Consider the following 18,816-nt stretch of genomic DNA (forward strand, 5'->3'; position numbering starts at 1 on the left):
AGTTGTGTATGATGGTTGTCAACAGCTCAACGATCTCTTAGTAGACTGGTTATGTGATAACCAGGCCGCTGTTTGTCTTTTTGGGCAGTGTACTTTCTGATGTGTTGGTTAGTGGTTCGGGGGCTCTCTAGGGAACTCTGCTTTCTCCTTTTTTCTTCACTTTGTGGACCACGATTTTCAATACATCACCAAGTCATGTCAATTAAAGACGTTTTTGGTTGACTTAGCAGTTGTAGGGTGATAAGAGCGAGAGCACTGAGGACTGGTAGACCGGTTTGCAGACTGGACTGAGGAACCACTTGAGGCTAAACACCAACAAGACTAGAGATATCATGGTTGACTTCACAACGAAGAAGACATGTTTGCAACCACTACAGGTAATAGTCGAAGTGGAGATAGTGGAGCACTATAAATTCAGGGATTGACAACAGACTGGACTGAACACTGTCAAACAAACTGATTCAGGGATTCCTTCCTGGTAAATGTTATTACCTGTACAGTAACTCCCTCTTGGTGCACTTCCATCAATTCAATTCAACTCAATTCGGTTTATTTATATAGCGCCAATTCATAACACGAGACCTCAAGGCACTTTACAGTTCACTGGAACGCTGGATCAGAAGTCGCATCTTTTTTTTAAAAGATTTATCTGGTCAGTTTATGATCTTTGTCTGGTTTATTTTATGTTTGATTTTATTTTGGTTTTGGGGCATCTGGAATCTGGAATTACTTACTTCATTCACCTGCTGTTCCCTCCCCGCTCTTTAATTATCATTTGTCTTATTAACCTGCTTCCTCTGCTATATATATATATACGGCTCAGCCCAACTATCGGGTCCAGATCACTATTCTTTGTTTATACGTTTGTATTTTTGTTACATATTTTTGTATTCTTAGTTAATGTGTGGTATGTTTTTTATGTCAGTTATTTATGTTTAAAGTTTTAGTTATGTTCCTCGTTCATGTCCTGACTCTTGAAATCCAGTTGATTGAGAGGGTTTGGTGTTTGTCTCTTGATCGTGTCCCGGTTCTTCTCCTCTAAGTCCTCAGGCTTTTGGCTCAGTGTGCGGGGAGAGCGCAGGTTCTGGTCCTTCTCCGTGGAGCCCTCAGGGTTTTGGCTCAGTGTGCGGGGGGAGCACAGGTTCTGGTCGTTTTCCGTGGAGCCCTCAGGGTTTTGGTTCGGAACGCAGGGAAGGTCACTTTTAATTCCCTTCAGCCTGGCTCCAAGGTGGAGACCAGTTTAAAGTTCAGCATTTATCCTGGTACCATGTCCTGTCTATGTTCTTCTCTACCACTGAGCTTGCCTTTCTTCATCAGCGCATGTCTGTCTGAGCTCGCTGCCTGACTCATAAAACTCTGAACCTGCCTTCACGTTCTGAGGATTCCTGGAATGCTGCATCTGTCTGTTCCTGTTCGGATTGGAACCCCTGGTTGGGCTACGGACTCCACAGGATTGCTCTCATGGCTGCTCACTCGGGTTGCTGCATCGGGGACACTATGGATGGCTCTGAGCCACATCTTTGATGTGATTGGCATTCCATTGGCTGGATCTTGCCTTCCTTGGAGAGGATAGACTGAGCTGTTAAACCAGGTAAGTGACTCACTCGAATAATCATCTCCTGTCAGATGATCGAGGGCACTAACCTGTGTTTCCCCCTCCAGAGTGTTAGTGATTGGGCAGTGCTCCGCCCCGTCCCCCGTACAGCCACTGCAGTCCGCTTATCTTCAGCAGCCTGCGTCTCGCTCTGTTTTATTCTTTTCTGTTATTAAGCATTCTTAATCTTCCCATTATCTGATCCGCCTTGAATACTGGGTCCATTGTTTCCGTTTATGACAGAAAATACTTTTATGCTTTTTCTAATCAGCTCTGAAATAGCAAACTTTTTCCTCACATGACTCATCAACTGTATCTGTGGTCTGCTCTTTCCTGATGTTTCTATTATGCTGGTATTGGCTGTAAGCAACACTTCTCTTACTAAATGACATTTTAACATAAAACAACTTGCCTGATAGCAACAGATTCATTAACGCTTTCCTCTGTTACTGATCTGCGGTCCATGCTAGATTGCAGCCTCTACTTCATATTTATTACAGCCATGCGTGACAATGTAATGTGGACACATAGCGCTTATAATCATCACTGCTCTTTCTGCACAGATATGGAACTTTATTCATTACATAGCAATTTAGATTGTAGATTTTATATAGCAATTTAGATTGTAGATTTCATATAGCAATTTAGATTGTAGATTTTATATCTGTGTATGTAATTCTGTTTCCCAATAACTTCCCAATTCTGACATTAATAAATTGCATTTAATTTTCATTGAAGACATATTCCCATTATTGGGCCATACAATATGGAGTGTCTTGTCACCTTTTTTAGACATTCTCTAAAGGGATCAGCAGGAATCAGACTGGAGATTACTTGTTGAAGCAAATAATGGTTTAGGACAGTGTCAGTTTCCATCGCTCCAACATCGTTAGGCCTGGTTTGCAACACACAACATTATACAGATAGAGTTACCCTAAACCTACTTCTCATTTCTTAAAGAAGTTTTTTTTTTTTCAGCACAGGGATTAAAAGTATATAACAATCATGCTTCCATGTGTCCAGTATATGCTGAAATCATAGCAGATGTCTGCAAAATTATGAATAAAACCCTCCCAAAGATTTTTTTCTTGGCTATCACAAGATTTTTATTGTTATGTCGTTGGGAACATGTGGCCCAGCAGACATGAACATAAGGCGGTGAAAAGAGACTGCACTGTAATTCCTACAGCACTACATGTGCAGTTTTCCCTAGAGCCCTTTGTGCATGTTTCTACTCTTGATATGCACTGCTGTCTTTTCTTTCTAACGCAGTAGCATGGTTAAAAAAAATCAAGATTAAGTATCTTGCAGTCAAGATGTCACATGCCCTTAGGTGTTGGTTCAAAATTACAATCGTCGTCATCAAAATGAAGCCATAGTTTACTCTAGAATATGTTTTACTGACAACTCAACTAAGCAGTTTAACTATCATATCTGTATACAATCACGGTAGGCCTTGTTCTTCTGATTGAACCAGCATGTTCACTGGTACTGTAGATATATTCACCATTCAGAGATACATCCAAGACATTAATAAGATTGTGGCTTTGGCAGGAAATATATCAGGTTTAAATGCATGGTTGATTTATTTTGAGAAACACACTCACTCTGATGAATGATTTGAGAAACTTCTAAAAAAATTTAGAAAAACTATAAAGGTCGAAAAAGTTCGAAAAAAGGCCATCCAAGTGCTAAGTAGGCTTTATAGACTTACACTAAAGTCTATTTGTTTAATGTGTGAACAGGGCAAATAGTTTCTAGTGGTAAAATATGCAGTTTATGTATAAACTTCTACTTGATCTTTAAATGAAGTCTGACTCAAACAAAAACTGTGTGTCACTTCAGAGTGTTTTTCAGGATTAAAATGCCAATTGTTAACCAGTCGATCTGCGTTTGAAAAACACTCGTTAACCCACTAATTTCCGTGGGAAAGAGGCTTATATAAGCTTTTAAAAATATCTTTAAAATAGATTTTTTATTTGACCCTTTACCACTAAAACATGGTTTAATTAGCAGACTGACAGCTTAGCAGCTGGAGCTTATTTTTCCTGAATTTAATTTGGATCATAAGTTCCTGCCCAGTTTTTATGGATGTGAAGTCAAGCACGTCCATTTTGAATTGGTCAAACCTAGCAAACAATCAAAGCGTTATGCTCAAGATGGATTTTGTGGATACTCAGAAGTACTCCAGAAATGGTGAAAAGGTAAAATAAAACAAAAACCTTGTGAAGTATAAGCACGAGCTACGAGGACGAGCAAAAGAGTGCTGCCGTTCTGTGTTTTGGCTGCAGGTGGCAGTATCATTAGAAAACCCTCAATGTCTCTTTAATTAATTATGTAATTGTTTAAATGTAACTAGTTACTATCTACCTCTGATTATATTAAAAAATATCAGAACTAAAGGAGATGAATACAAATGACAGATTTTTATTTGTGGACGAAAATTAAAATGTTGTTTTTCTTCCACTCATTTGCTTCTTTGTTGTTATATCACACCAAATGTAATAGAAATCACCTAAATTATTTGTTTGTTAGGTGACAAAAAGTGAAATGTTTCAGTCAGTATGAATTTTAAATTAATGTTCCTCAGTGTCCTTCCCTGCACCGCTTTTGTTTGTCTTGATTTATCAGCGCTTTTCATTTATGCGGTAAAGCTTATTTTGTTCATTAAATGCCAAAGTCAAGGTTGCCTGTTTCTCCATACTTTATTACCAAACCTCTGCCAGGCAAGATAAAGGGTTAGGATGGAATCCCAAGACAGTTTCAAAGACCTAAAGGGGTGAACAAGATAAAAGAAGATTTTGGCTGATCAATCCTAGCCTGCTCACAGGAGAAACTGATTTTTCTATTGCTTGTTTGGCAAGCTGTGGCAGTACGCAACATGTTACTGAATGACCCTTCCACCAGCTGCCAATGCCTCAGGAAAGCAGCAACTGTTCTTGCTAGTCTACGAGTGTGAAAGAAAGAGCATGAGCACAGTTTCCTTCTCTGTTTATTGATATTCTGCTTCTCTAAATACAGACTAATCCATCTAGCTGTCACACTTACCATCTGAATGCACACTTACAGGCATACAAAACACAAAACCCCTCAAACCCTAAGTTGAAAACGAATGAAGAGAGATTTCAAAGGAGAAGAAAAGGAATGAGGATTGCAAAGGTTAAAAGGAAAAATAAAAGATGGAAAATAAAGAAATAAAAAAAATGAATCAAATGGTAGAAAAAAATACTTTAGAACTTTATTGAAATCACAATGGAGAAATTAATTTGTGACATCAGCTCTTATGAACAAACAGGACGTGCACAAAGGAGAAAAATGTGCATGAAGTATATACAGCGCATCCAGATATACATACATTGGATGGGAAAAAATAAGAAGGTGAGTTATATACAGTAAGGATTTAAGGTATCCTATGTTCAGTAAAGTGGTAGCAGGTTAAAATAATTTAAAAATATATAAGAAGGGAGGAAATAACGTTTACAATGAAGGATTTTTAAAATTATTATTAGATTTAATGTTATTTTTCCTCTTATCTACAAACACTGTTGGACACATTTTCTACTTTTTTTATTCCCAGAAACTCTTTTTACAGTATGTATTACCTTACCTCAGTTAAGTTGTCTAAATGGTTTCCATTCTTTAAATTATAAAAATGCACAACAATGACTAAAAGTTATTCAGGCTGACAAATACCAGACATTTGTTTGTAATTATGTTTTTGTTTTTATTTCCTTATTTTTCATTTATTTTTTTTTGTAAATCTTCTGAAGCTTTTGCATTGTCCACCAGAATAATTTTGAGTAAAATAAAGGGTTTGCATGTGTTTCAAAAAAATACAGAAGGACAGAATGACACATAGATAGAAAAAAATCCAAAAATAAATGTGACTGTCAGTTTTAGGTTTCAATTAATTTTACTGATATGTTTCTTATACTATAGTCTTCACTGACATTACAGTAACACTAATGCAATTTCAATAAAGAATTTTGTTTTATTGAGCAATTTAGTTTTCAATAAAATGTAGATAAGAGCACATATAAATTCATATATATGTATGTTTACATGTTTAAATATTAAGCTGTGCAGGGCCTCTACTTAGGTTGTATACAGTACACAGGATCCATACAGTATCCAGGTACGTTTCTGTAAAAAACTAATTCAGTTTTAACACATTTCACACCAGCTGATGCCTCTCCTTTAAGTATCCTTCCTCCTTTTTCTCTCTATGTCCTGTACTTTCATACTGTACCTCTACCCATAGAAAAGTCATTTTCCAATGATGTGATTTCTTGTCCATCTCTTCTCCCCTCTCTTTATATAGGCTCTACACTCGTGTTTCGCTCGCTGCTTTTCTTTTCTGTTTATCTCAGCTTCTTTCTCCTCATAGTTCCTGTTTCCACTCCGTCTATGAATGTCTCTGTGTCATTGTCTCAACTTTGCGGTTTCCTTTTTTCTCCTGCTTGCTAATTCTATTAACAAGATGCCATCTTCCCAATTAAGCCTTCCAATTACATCTCCGCTCTTGGTCCGAATTAGAGCTGGTACCCGTTTGAGAGAGGTTTCTCTTTGTGTAGGATGTTAAATTAAAACAGACTCGCAGCTTGGTATGATAAGGCCTGCTCATCATTAGAAAAAAATGTGAAATTGTGTTTTTGAATGTGTCTGCCTCCTGTTTTAGCTCCTGATGCTTCAGCCAAAAAAAACATGCTTTGGTTGCAAAATAAGAATATGAAATCTGTAAAGAGCTTGATAAAATTAACTGTTAAATAAAAAAAAAGGCATATTGTAAAATACATATACTGTCATGATCAGAACATGATATACTGCTCAGTCCCAGCGATCAGGGCCTGATTATTGAGTTTTGACTCTGTGCTGCTGACTAGACCAATCATTGTTTTGAGTTTGACTTTGAGTTCATTGCTCTTGTTTTTTGTTCATGTTCCCATTCTCGAAGGCCAGTGGTGAGAGAGGGTTTTCAGTAGTGATGGTGAGAGGAAGCCTCATGAGGCATCGAACCGTTTTGGCCAAATTGCGTCAATGATTCCTACAGTTCTTAAAGGGGAACGTCGATTTTCTTTTTGTATTGGATCCTTGATTTTATGTTACTACATTATGTTCTACTCACCCATATGAGTTTTGTGTCATTTGGAGCCGTTCTGAAGATATTCGGTTAGGTTATATCCAAATAATGTCTTCCTATGGGCGAACGAGTTTAAGGCACAAACTAAACTGTTCGTAATTTATTCGTTATGGTACACCAGCATTCATAACATGTAGGCGAAATACTACCCCCCAGACATCCACGGTTATATTTTTTATATTTATATATTTTTTAAACAAAGCGGCGCGTGTATGACGTCATCCGCGCGCTGGACTGGAGTTGTGACATGCAGCCTGGGCCACAGGCGGCTACGCTCTACCCCTTATATTCATTCAACTAGCTAATCTGAATCGTTCAATTCCATTTCGAGATCGAGATCATCTGTGGTAGCAGCACTAGACATCTTCCAGGCATGTGAGTAAAACTAGCAGCAGTTCAGCAGACAAGAGGAATGAACGGTAGCAGGCACGCACGGGTGACTTCATACACGCCCCATGTCAACATCTCACCACCTACTGGCGAAGTTCATAACTACAGTTAGTAATCTCACTTTTTGCAATTGTTTTTTTTCTTCTTTTTAATTTCCAATTTAAGTTCCTTGGAAATTAAAATTGGTGAATATAATAAAATCTTTTGTAAGTTTTTTTTTTGTATGCAAAATGTCTTAGAAGAGAACAACCATTTAAAGTACACTGTTTTTTTTTTCATTTTAGTGAAATAAGTTCAAGCAGACAGTGAAAGTGCTTGTCCAAATTGGGCAATAATAAGCAAAATGACAGGTGTTAGTCATATTTTTTTAAACGTTATTCAAACTGTTTTTCCACAGCTTTTGGTTTAAATTGGGTTCGAAGTTATGTGTTTATAAAAGGGCAAACCAATACCAAATTAGTCACATTAGCCAAAATAATTAAGTATTTTTGCAACTTTCAAAAGAAAGCAAAACTAGTTAACATTAATGTTACAACTGTAACTAGTGGTTTGCTTAGATTTTGATCATTACATTTCATTGTTTAATCTAACCAAACTAGTTTTAACCAACTAGATTGGTTGTTTTTCAAACAATCTATTCTTAGAATATATCTAAACTCCATCCAACGGACACCAATTCTCCTACAAACTCCCACATCTTGACTGAGTAGTGAGGCTGTTTATATGACTTCCAGTTCTCGTGCATTCTGAACTACTTCCTGAAGGCTTCAGACATCATTAATTTTGGCCCCTATCATCAATTTTTGGGGAAATGCCCCCTCTATTACTCGACACATGCCTCAAAGCCTTGGCCCATCTCATACCATGACTAGTTTTTAGTCTTGCCATAGTGTTCCTGATCATGTCCGGTCTCTTATCCACTGAGTGTCCACCTGTTTCTAGCTCAATGGAGGTAGCGAGTTTTAAAGTACCGTAGTTTTCCTGATATCATGTTCTGTTCTGCCTCTCTACTACTGAGTTTGCCTGTTGCCATTTGAATGTAATACCTGAACTCTCTGTTGGACTCTTAGAACCCTGAACCTGCCTGAACTCTTTTTGGATTCCTGGAACCCTGGATCTGCATGTTCCTGTTCTGAACCCCTGACCAGGCTACAGACTCCTGGATCTCAGAACTGTCCTGTTCTGAACTGTTTCCCTGACCTGGCTTGGACTCCTGCCTGTTTACTGGGGCTGCTGTGGTTGGGCGTCATCCGCCGCATCTCATTGGCAGCCCTCCGGCTGGATCCTGCATCACTCCAAGGAGTTGGACTGCACTGTTAAACCAGGTAAGTGACTCACATGGATAATCATCTTCCGTCAGATTATCATGTTCACTTACATGGGTTTTTCTCTCAAACCAGAATTGCAGGGATTCAAGTATTCTGGCCCCAGGCCGTGTTTCCAGCTTGTAGCGATTGGCCGATGGTAGAAAAAAAAACACTCAGAAATAAATTGACAGTAAATAAATTTTAAAAAGACAACCGAAATCCCTCTTGCGCTTTTCAGCCAATCGTAGCAAAGGAGCGCTGTGAAACTCACAGTATTAGCCAATGAAAAGAATAAGGGAAAGGAAAGCATGTACTTTCTCCTCTCATCTCGTTTTGCTCAATTCACCAGATAGATTGTGGAACAGTGCTGAAGTTCTACAGAGTAACCTTGTGCCGTTTATATGTGCTCCAGGAATGCTGAGCAGTAAAAACTGGATACAAAATGCCTGTGTCGAAAATGTTCAGGCTCAAAAATTTTTTCTTTTAATCCCTGGAATTGTCAGTGATAGGCAGTGTCCCGCTTCCCCTCGCAGCCGCTGCAGATCCACAGCTCTGCATTCTATTCTGATTTTCATAAACACTTTGAATCTTCCGACTGTCTGTCTCGCCTCAAATTCTGGGTCCTAAGTTCTGAGTTTCTAATCATATACAATGTATAGGTCATAAGTTATAAGCCCTCAATGGAGCTTGATTCAATTCTTGACCCTTGCAGACCCCCCCAAAAAATTGAACTTAACTGTTTGTTCTTTTATTAATCTTTCTTCAATACGTCACTTTTGTTCTGTAAAATAAAGCAGAGATCATGGAGTCAAAAATAAAGAAGAAAGTCATTTTTGAACATATAAAACTTTAGAAATTAAACTATCACAGCCCTTTTGAACTTGTCCCACCAGGAAAATGCCTTCCATTGTGTGATAAAACAATGGTATATCTTTGAAACAACACTGCTTTCTAATTTGAGGGACAATGTAATGCATCATTATATGTATCATACTGTGATTCTTGTTGCATTTAAAGATAGTTTGCGGCTGTTTGTTCACACACATTTTTTTTTTAAACCAGCATTTATACTGTCTTCAATTTGAAGAAAAAACTTTGATTTGGGATAATGCTACTACTTGCTCTAAGTGCTCAGAGAAAAATAACTTTTTTTTTAGCAAGACAAGTAGGTAATGTCTTCTGCTGAACCTGATGCATTGAAAGCCCTAAAATCATCTACCAATATGCCCTGAAATTAGTTTTTGCCAATAATTTGCTCCCACAAATTGTGCTCTGCAATTACATGTGATTTTCTTCCAAAAAAAAAGCAGGCAAAGAGATTACAAAAAAAATCCCTAAGATTAACTTAAAATAAAGTTAATCAAAAATACATTGATTATTGATATGGAAAGATTGAATGTAGAGTTACTTATACAAAAGACCTAGATCTAAAAGACCTATAAGTTACCCCTTAATGAAGCAGTACTCTGTGTGCCTCAAACTCATGTTGAAGGTCAACATGAGTTACTTCTGTTCATATTAATTCTGCTACCGGGAATAAATAAATAGTAAATTTAACACATTTTTTAACAAATGACTTTTTCGTAGCAGTAAAAACCAGAGGAAGAGATACACACTCTGTGAAAATCTTACATTATTTCTGTAAATAAAAAAAATAAAAAAAAAGAAACCTGAATGTTGGAACTGTAACTATACAGTCGTATGCCTCCATCACTTTTTTTCACCAGTGTTTTTTGTTTTTTTTAATCACAGTGTTTTTATCACTGCTGCTTACCTTTATCAAGGCTGCACTTTAAAATATTAAAAAGGGTAGAGAGCTGTAATGAACAAAATTTTTTTTGTATACACTTGTGTGTATAAAATGACAAAATAAAATCTGTCTAAATCTAAGTCTCTAAATAAAGCTGGGCTTTAAGTTCCTTTGTTCCTCTGTCTCTTCTAATAAATTACATAACTCTGAACAAAAGGCGAAACTACCTTTTTACAGTATAAATATCACAAACAGCTTACAACAAACAGGTCTTAGAATAGTGCAATAATTAATATCTGGCTATAATTCAGAATACAATTCGTTATGTAGCCTACAGACCCACTAATTTTATGATCTGCAGTCTGTATCATTACAGATTGTGATTAATTTTATTTTAAGTGTCAATTGATTTAGAATAATCATCAAATTAAATATATAAATATGTATTTACTGAAAAAATAACCCAATTAGAGTAGAAACATGCCAAAACTGAATGACAAAAACCTACATTTTGCATTTAATTTCTGAAACCTTATTTTCCATAAATATTCTATATAGAACTCCAGAAATTATTTTTCTGTGCATTGGTTTTCAACACTTGCTTTTTCAATTTGAAAATACACTTTTCTTTAATATGAAGCTCTAGCGGAAGTTCAATTGAAGAAACTCTGACTTACCTCCATCAATCAGAAGCTGATCCGTCTCCGAAGCGAGCCAATCAGCTTCGAACTACTCCACCACGAAGCCCAATCAGCGTCCTGCTTCCACTTTATAAACTCTTTCAAATCCTCATCCCAGCCCGCTATCCTGCAATCGCCATGTCGGATTTTGATTCAGACGACATTCAATTCTCCCTGCTCACAGAGGCTCCCGTTTGGCTGCTCTCGCATCTCCTTCCGCGTTGCGCTCCGAGGGCGTGTTGCCGGGCTCCGGCCTGGACTCTGCTCGGCTGTCTCGGCTGGCCTCCCTCTGCCTCCTCGTGGTTCATCTCCATCTCCCTCGCCCTCCGCTCTTCAATCTGCTCCGATCCCTGGCCGCAAAGACATGCAAGTCCTCCGCTCCCCCCGATAGCGCAGAGGGCTCCCAGATCTGTCCCAGCAACGGTCTCCGCTGCGCCCGCTCCTCTCATCGTATCGATGCGGGCTTTGGACCTCCTTCAGCTTCCCGATTCGCGGCGGCTCCCCCGTCTGGTCCTTCAACCGTCTGGCAGCTCTCGGCCTCCCTCCGCTCCTCTGGACTCTCTCACTCAATCCGTTTCGACGCTGTCCGCACGCTCCGAACTTGGAAATCCCCGCACTGCCACGTCATCCCTGCCACTGTCTGCTGAGACGGACCTCCCCCTCCCCTTCCCTCCCCTCATTCATATTAAGGAACACCCGCTGGGCCAGCCCTAGGTAAGATGTATTCAACCATGTTTTTATTCATATCTTCTATCATTAGAATTCGCTCTTCATGCCTTGTCTGCCCTATTCAGGCATACCTTATATTCCCATGCATGCTATATTTCACTAGCCTAGTTCTAAATTATTCAAGGGAAACATGTTAATTTAGTCTATCTTATTTCTCCCTCCCCTGAAGTCGATCAGCAGTTCGCATCAGCAGGTGACTTACAGTTTTCTCTAATCATCCGATCTCCATCTATTCAGAGATCCTCTATTGGCAATTTTCTGCCGCATTCAGCATCTATCGTATGACCCAGCTTCCGCAGGAGGCCCATTCAATATCAGTCTATCCCCGCCGTGCACGCTTCACATAAATCGTACCTCAGTCTTAGCAGCCCGTCATCTTACCACCCCTTATTATTTTTCTGATTATCGTCTTGTCTCCTCATCATCTGTCGTTTCATAATAATAATAATAATATTAATAATAATAATGATAATATATGATAATAATAATTATAATATAATTATAAAAAAAAAAAAAAAAAAAAAAAAAAAAAACTTTCATGACGATATTATCAATCTCTTCATGCTCCAATTTACGGATGCTGGTCCATCCTTAGGTTTTGGGGGGTCTTCAGGTCAGGTGTTCGTGGTCCACGGCCGTTATTCTACACCCAATCATCTGCCGTGGAGGCTACCCCGTTCCATAGCCTGCCGTCGAGGGGCCGTTTGGGAAGAAACGCATATCCGCCCACCACGATATATTGCAGTAGTAGCAGCATTATTAGGTCGCTTCTCCCGTTTCTCATGCCCCTCACAGAGCATCACCCAGCAGCAGTCACTAACATTTCATCATCTAGCGCATCATGTTCAGGCATTCTAAGCATTTCATTACACCCGAGGGTTCCCCCATGTCACTCGATGGTTCTCATCACCTCAGGATACTTAAGAATCATGCGGCTTCCCCCCAGGGGGTATCCTGGGCATCCGTCCGATTGGAGCAGCTACGTAGTCAGCTATTCACGGGGTTTCTGAGGCTTCCCTCAGTACTGGGCCAATGGTCATCGGCCTATACCTTATCTTCCGCCCAGACTCTCATCAATTCTCGCAGCGCAGCACTCTCTCTGCCTCTAGGTAACTCTAACACAAATACTGGTGGTGGTTCGAACACTTCTCATCATTACTGACCTAACCATGTCCATCCTCTAGCTCGTCTTCTCCTCCTCCTACTCATCAGTTATCTACATTATTTTTGCTTTCTGCAGCCTCATGCTGTCTCCTTGCTATACTCATGCTGTCTTTATTCTGACTCTTATACGAGCATCTCATTTATGTCGGGCAGCATGCCTTCCTTGTGTGTCTCGTCGTGTCTGGTCTGCGTCTCGTCATGCTCTTTACGCCATTTTGATGCATTTCCTAATGCACCAATATGCACCATGTCTGCGTCTCGTCATGCGTCTGTATTTCGTCATGTCTTTTGTTCATATATGTCATCATCCGCAAGAATCATACGCAAGATCATTATCAAACTCATCCGCAAGATCATCATCATGGGTAAGTCATCATCATCATGGGTAAGTCATCATCATCATCATGGGTAAGTCATCATCATCATGGGTAAGTCATCATCATCATCATGGGTAAGTCATCATCATCATCATGGGTAAGTCATCATCATCATCATGGGTAAGTCATCATCATCATCATGGGTAAGTCATCACCATCATCATGGGTAAGTCGTCATCATCATCATCATCATCATCATCATCATCTTGGGTAATCATCATCATCATCTTGGGTAAGCATCATCATCATCACGGGTAAGTCGCCTTCATCATCATCATCATCATCATCATCATCATGGGTAAGTCATCACCATCATCATGGGTAAGTCATCATCATCATCATGGGTTCATCATCATCATCATGGGTTCATCATCATCATCACGGGTTCATCATCATCATCATCATCATCATCATCACGGGTTCATCATCATCATCATCGTCATCACGGGTTCATCATCATCATCATCATCATCAAGGGTTCATCATCATCATCATCATCATTATCATGGGCTCATCATCATGGGCTCATCATCATCATCATGGGTTCATCATCGTCATCATGGGTTCATCATCATCATCATGGGTTCATCATCATCATGGGTTCATCATCATCATGGGTTCATCATCATCATCATCACAGGGTAAATCATCATCATCATCATCATCATGGGCTCATCATCATGGGTTCATCATCATCTTCATGGGTTCATCATCATCATCATGGGTTCATCATCATCATCATGGGTTCATCATCATCATCATCGGTTCATCATCATCATGGGTTCATCATCATCATGGGTTCATCATCATCATCATCATCATCATCATCATCATCATCATCATCATCATCATCATCACAGGTAAATCATCATCATCATGGGTAAATCATCATCATCGTCATCTTCATCATCATCATGGGTAAATCATCATCATCATGGGTTCATCATCATCATCATGGGTTCATCATCATCATCATGGGTTCATCATCATCGTCATCATCATCATCGTCATCATCATCGTCATCGGTAAGTCATCATCATCGTCATCGGTAAGTCATCATCATCGTCATGGGGAGGTCATCATCATCAACAACCTGGCTCGGTAAGTTGTTTGCAAACCTTCTCAGCATTTCATTACGCATTCTTTATTCTGTCCCTAGTGTATGCCCTACAAGCATACGGACTCTCCGGCCTCGACCTCGGCTTTTTGGGGGAACATCCCTATTCACATTCATCTACTCATGCATGTTAAAGCATAATTCAGCATGAATGTTCCTGCCGAGGTCTGAGCGCCAAAGACTATACTTTCTTATCAATAAATTCTTCTAATTATCTTTTCTCTCTGTGTGAGTTTTTCAGATTGTAATGAAGCTCTAGCGGAAGTTCAATTGAAGAAACTCTGACTTACCTCACATCATCAGAAGCTGATCCGTCTCCGAAGCGAGCCAATCAGCTTTGAACTACTCCACCACGAAGCACAATCAGCGTCCTGCTTCCACTTTATAAACTCTTTCAAATCCTCATCCCAGCCCGCTATCCTGCAATCGCCATGTCGGATTTTGATTCAGACGACATTCACCCACCTCCATCCCCTTCTCCGCCATCGCAGCTGAATCGTCCTCCATGACACGACTTCACCTCAACCTCATCAGAGAGTATTAATCCCAGTTGTCACCGTCCCTCGTCTCATCGCATTGGTCCGGCAGAAGACCACCGTGTTGAGCCCGGTTCTGCCAGAGGTTTCTTCCCAAAGGGGAGTTTTTCCTCTCCACTGTCGCTTCATGCTTGCTCATCATGAACAGTTCACGGTACCTGCATCACCAAGCAGGACCTCTATATCCCGAGTCTGAGTGAAGCCCCGGCGTCAGCTCCCTCAGTCTTCTAGTCCCACAATTCTGCACAGCAGATCACCTTGTCAACCAGCTCGGATTAAACCACCACCAGTTTCAGGCCGGGGGGAACATCCCTATTCACATTCATCTACTCATGCATGTTAAAGCATAATTCAGCATGAATGTTCCTGCCGAGGTCTGAGCGCCAAAGACTATACTTTCTTATCAATAAATTCTTCTAATTATCTTTTCTCTCTGTGTGAGTTTTTCAGATTGAAATACATTATGAGTATTTTTAGATAATCAAATTAATTGTAAAAACTATGACGATGTTGACATATTGATAAATGAGTATACAGCTGCTGCCATGAACTCTAGCAGTCATCAGGTTAGAAGCAGGTAACACCTGACCAGGCCACCAGTCTTTAAAGAATGTTAAATAAACATTGTGTTTATCGTTGTAAATAGTTAGAAAGGTTTGAGAAATGGTAGGGCATCTGACAGGAGCTGGGGACTTGTTAATGTTCATCTAAATGAAGTGATAATTAACTGAGCCTGCATCTTGTCAACACAGAAGACCCATAGGAGTGTACACTGAATGGTACAAGGCATAGTCTACCTTTCAACATTGATTACATTTAGTGTTTGTCAGAATCCAAGAGAAACCAGGAGCAGGTGCAGAGAGCTGATGAGAATCTGGCACGGTCACATGATGATGACTCAACAAAACACTCGGAGACAAGAAGAAAGAGGAAGTGAAGGGCAGGAGAAAATCATCAGCTAACTTATCTATCCCAATCTATGTGATAACTTTGTCAGAAGACTCGGTGGTAAAAAGAAAAAAAAAAAAAGAAAAAAAGAAAAAGAGAATGGAACTAATTAAAACAATTTGTTAAAAACTAAATTTAATTGAGATGGCTGATAAAGACACTTTTATGAATTGCGTCAAGCCCGTGGATGTGTCAGAGCTACAGTACAAGCAAGGATAACAGCAGAAAAGCTTGGATAAAAAAGGGAGCCTGACAAAATGCAGCCCGCTTTAAAAAAAGAAGTTAATTCATTAAAACTTCCAGGTTTCTCTGCAGTTACTTCAATAAGCCTGACATATCTGATCTGCAATTCAGCACATTTTCACCATCCGCTTCTTACAGCAGTAATGTGTCCTTCCATAACTAGATAAGAAAAAAACATACTTTTCATTTATTGATTCATCAAATATTAAGAATGGTAAGAGCATGCATGCATGTATGACTACTAAATTGATTGCTAATTGAATATTATCAGTTCCTGAATTTCATAGGGAAATGTTTATCAATCTTGTCTTACATCAGTGCAGCTTCAAGTTCTGTCTCAACCGAAAAACCTGAGCAAGAAATTACTTTTTTGTCAAGATTTAGAATAGAGGACCCAGTATTCAGGCATGACAGACAGTGGCGTAACTCAAAAAGCATTTATTATAAAACTGACGGGCTGCTATAGTGGCGACTAGGGCATATTAGGCAGCAAACTTCCGAGAGAGGAAACACAGGTTAGTGACCACTTAAATCTAATGGAGGAAGATAATGAACATGAGTCATTAACCTGGTTTACAGCTGGTGGGCTGCTAACAAGATGAGGCGGGTGCCGCCCAGAGTGTCACAGGTGCTGCAGCCCCGGAGGACGGAGAATAAGCAGGAATCCAAAGTCAGGTCAGGCAAACAGATCAGAATAGGAAGGCTCAGATGTCCAGCAGTCAGAAGCCAGGTCGGGCAAAAAGATCAAAACAGGAAGGCTCATAGGTCCAATAGACCGAAGACAGTTCAGGCAAAGCGCACTGTCTTGATCTTGGCTATGATGGTTAGATTTGGGTCTTTTCTCCTATCTGCTTAGCTCCGCCCAGTGCTCTTTGTCATTCAACAGATTCACCTGTTCCTGCTTTCTATTTAAGCTGCCTGTTTCCATCCATCAGGTGTTAGATTATTTGGGGCGGGTGTGAGAGTTTTCTAGCTATCTGTAATTTCTGATAACCTTATCCTGAATAGTTTCCATCCCTGCATTTTTGAGATTGTGTTGCCTCTGTTCTGCTGTCTAGTCTGATCTGTTTTCGGACTGTTACGTGGATTCTGCCTGCTAACATCCTTGGACCTGTCTTCTGACCCTGGCTTGGATATCCCTTCAGCACCTCTTTGGACTTCTTATCTTCTGGCTTGGAAACCTGTTCCTGCTTTGACTCTGCCTTTGGATTATCCCTCCAGATTCTTCTGCTCCTCTGCCTGCTCTGGCTTCTGCTCATCAGTGCTCTGTTTCTCTCCTGGACCTCTGGAATCGGCTTCCGCCGCAAGCTACGGAGAAACACTCCCTCTTGACTGCATTCTGTTTTCTGGGCTCAGACTGAACTTTACCAGGTTAGTGACTCACATGCTCATTAGCATTTTCCATCTGCTTGAATTCTGGGTCCTATGTTCTGAGCATCTGATATGTTCAGACGGGAACAGACAGGCTCAGAGGTTGAGAGGCAGAACAGGTCAGGAACAGGTACTCAGAAACACTCAGTTATGCTAAAATGGCCGCTCACACTGAGCCTGGTTCTGCTGGAGGTTGCTTACTGTTAAAAGGGAGTTTGTCCACTGTCGCTACAGGCATGCTTAGTGTGAGGGATTGCATTCGAGTCAATGAGTTGATGCAATCAACTGGTTTTCCTTAGATGGAAAACTTTGAATCAATTTGACTGTACTGTATGATCTGGTGAACTGTAAAGTGCCTTAAAATGACGTATGGTTTGAATTGGCACTATATAAATAAACTGAATTGAATTTAATTAAAAACACTCTCACCGCTGGTACCAGAGAACAAAATAATCTGGCCCTGATAACTGGATGCAAGCTCCTTAAATAGAGGCAGGAGCAGGTGGATCACATGAGCTGTGATTAGAAACCGGGTAGAGTTAGACTGGTGAATGGAATGAGTAGTTAAGCCAGTCATAAGTGCTAAGATCATGACTCTTTAAGTTATTGAACCTAATGTAAAATAACTATAGAATAATTATTGTTTAACAAACATAGAGGGAAAAGATAAATAGCTTCATAGCTAAAATTGATGTAGTTATAATTGATCTAAAATGCTCAAAGATTAACAGCAACTGCAGAAGGATTGGTAAGAGATTTGAACATGTTTTTCAACAGTTTTGATACACTCACAACCCCTTTTGACAAACATATGTATAAAAAAAAACTTAGAAAATATCTTTCTACTTCAAGATATAAAGGAAGTTCAGTTATGAAAGAAGAAGCACAAAACCGGAATTGTTCACATAAAAGACCAATACTCTCATGAGCCCATTAAAATTTGGAATGAATTATGTCTCATGTGGTATCTGTGATAGTAATGACCAGAGAAACAAAAGGAGAAAACAATGTCGGGATCAGAGTCTTTGGCCCCAGCAGGGTCCACCCATTTGCTGCGGTACCATGCATCACTCTGCTATGGTAGTTTCAGCAGATGGCATTAATATTTTCAGAAAGACAAACCACAGCAGATGAGGCAGGCATGCCGTATACTGTAGGAGATAGAGAGTGGCAGAGAGGAACAGATGGCGTGCTTCATCTATTAGAGAGTAGAATTCAGTGGATCCTATAGAAAATCAAGTAGATGCAGAGAATACAAGTAGAAGCTAATTTAAAAAAAAAAGTATTTTCTAATCATGGGGAACACATTATACTTGAAGGATGCTTATACTTAAATGTCATTCTCATCATGAAACAAAAACAATTTATGCCTCATAGCCAGTGGTGTCAAAAGTACACACATTTCTTCCTTAAGTAGAAGTATAGATATTGCAGTTTAAAAACACTCTGGTAAAACTTGAAGTATCAACT

General features: G+C 39.7%; 1 long non-coding RNA gene across 1 annotated transcript; it reads left to right on the forward strand.

Annotated features, from left to right (window-relative positions):
• The first annotated feature begins 1,042 nt into the window (after nucleotides 1-1,042).
• Nucleotides 1,043-17,338, forward strand: LOC119793076. The gene is made up of 3 exons (XR_005282057.1): nucleotides 1,043-1,591; nucleotides 8,195-8,449; nucleotides 17,197-17,338. It is a non-coding gene; the product is annotated as an uncharacterized LOC119793076 (long non-coding RNA).
• Nucleotides 17,339-18,816: the final 1,478 nt, after the last annotated feature.

Source organism: Cyprinodon tularosa, unplaced genomic scaffold, assembly GCF_016077235.1.
Source record: "Cyprinodon tularosa strain WSP-4 unplaced genomic scaffold, ASM1607723v1 ctg112, whole genome shotgun sequence".
Taxonomy (NCBI): domain Eukaryota; kingdom Metazoa; phylum Chordata; class Actinopteri; order Cyprinodontiformes; family Cyprinodontidae; genus Cyprinodon; species Cyprinodon tularosa.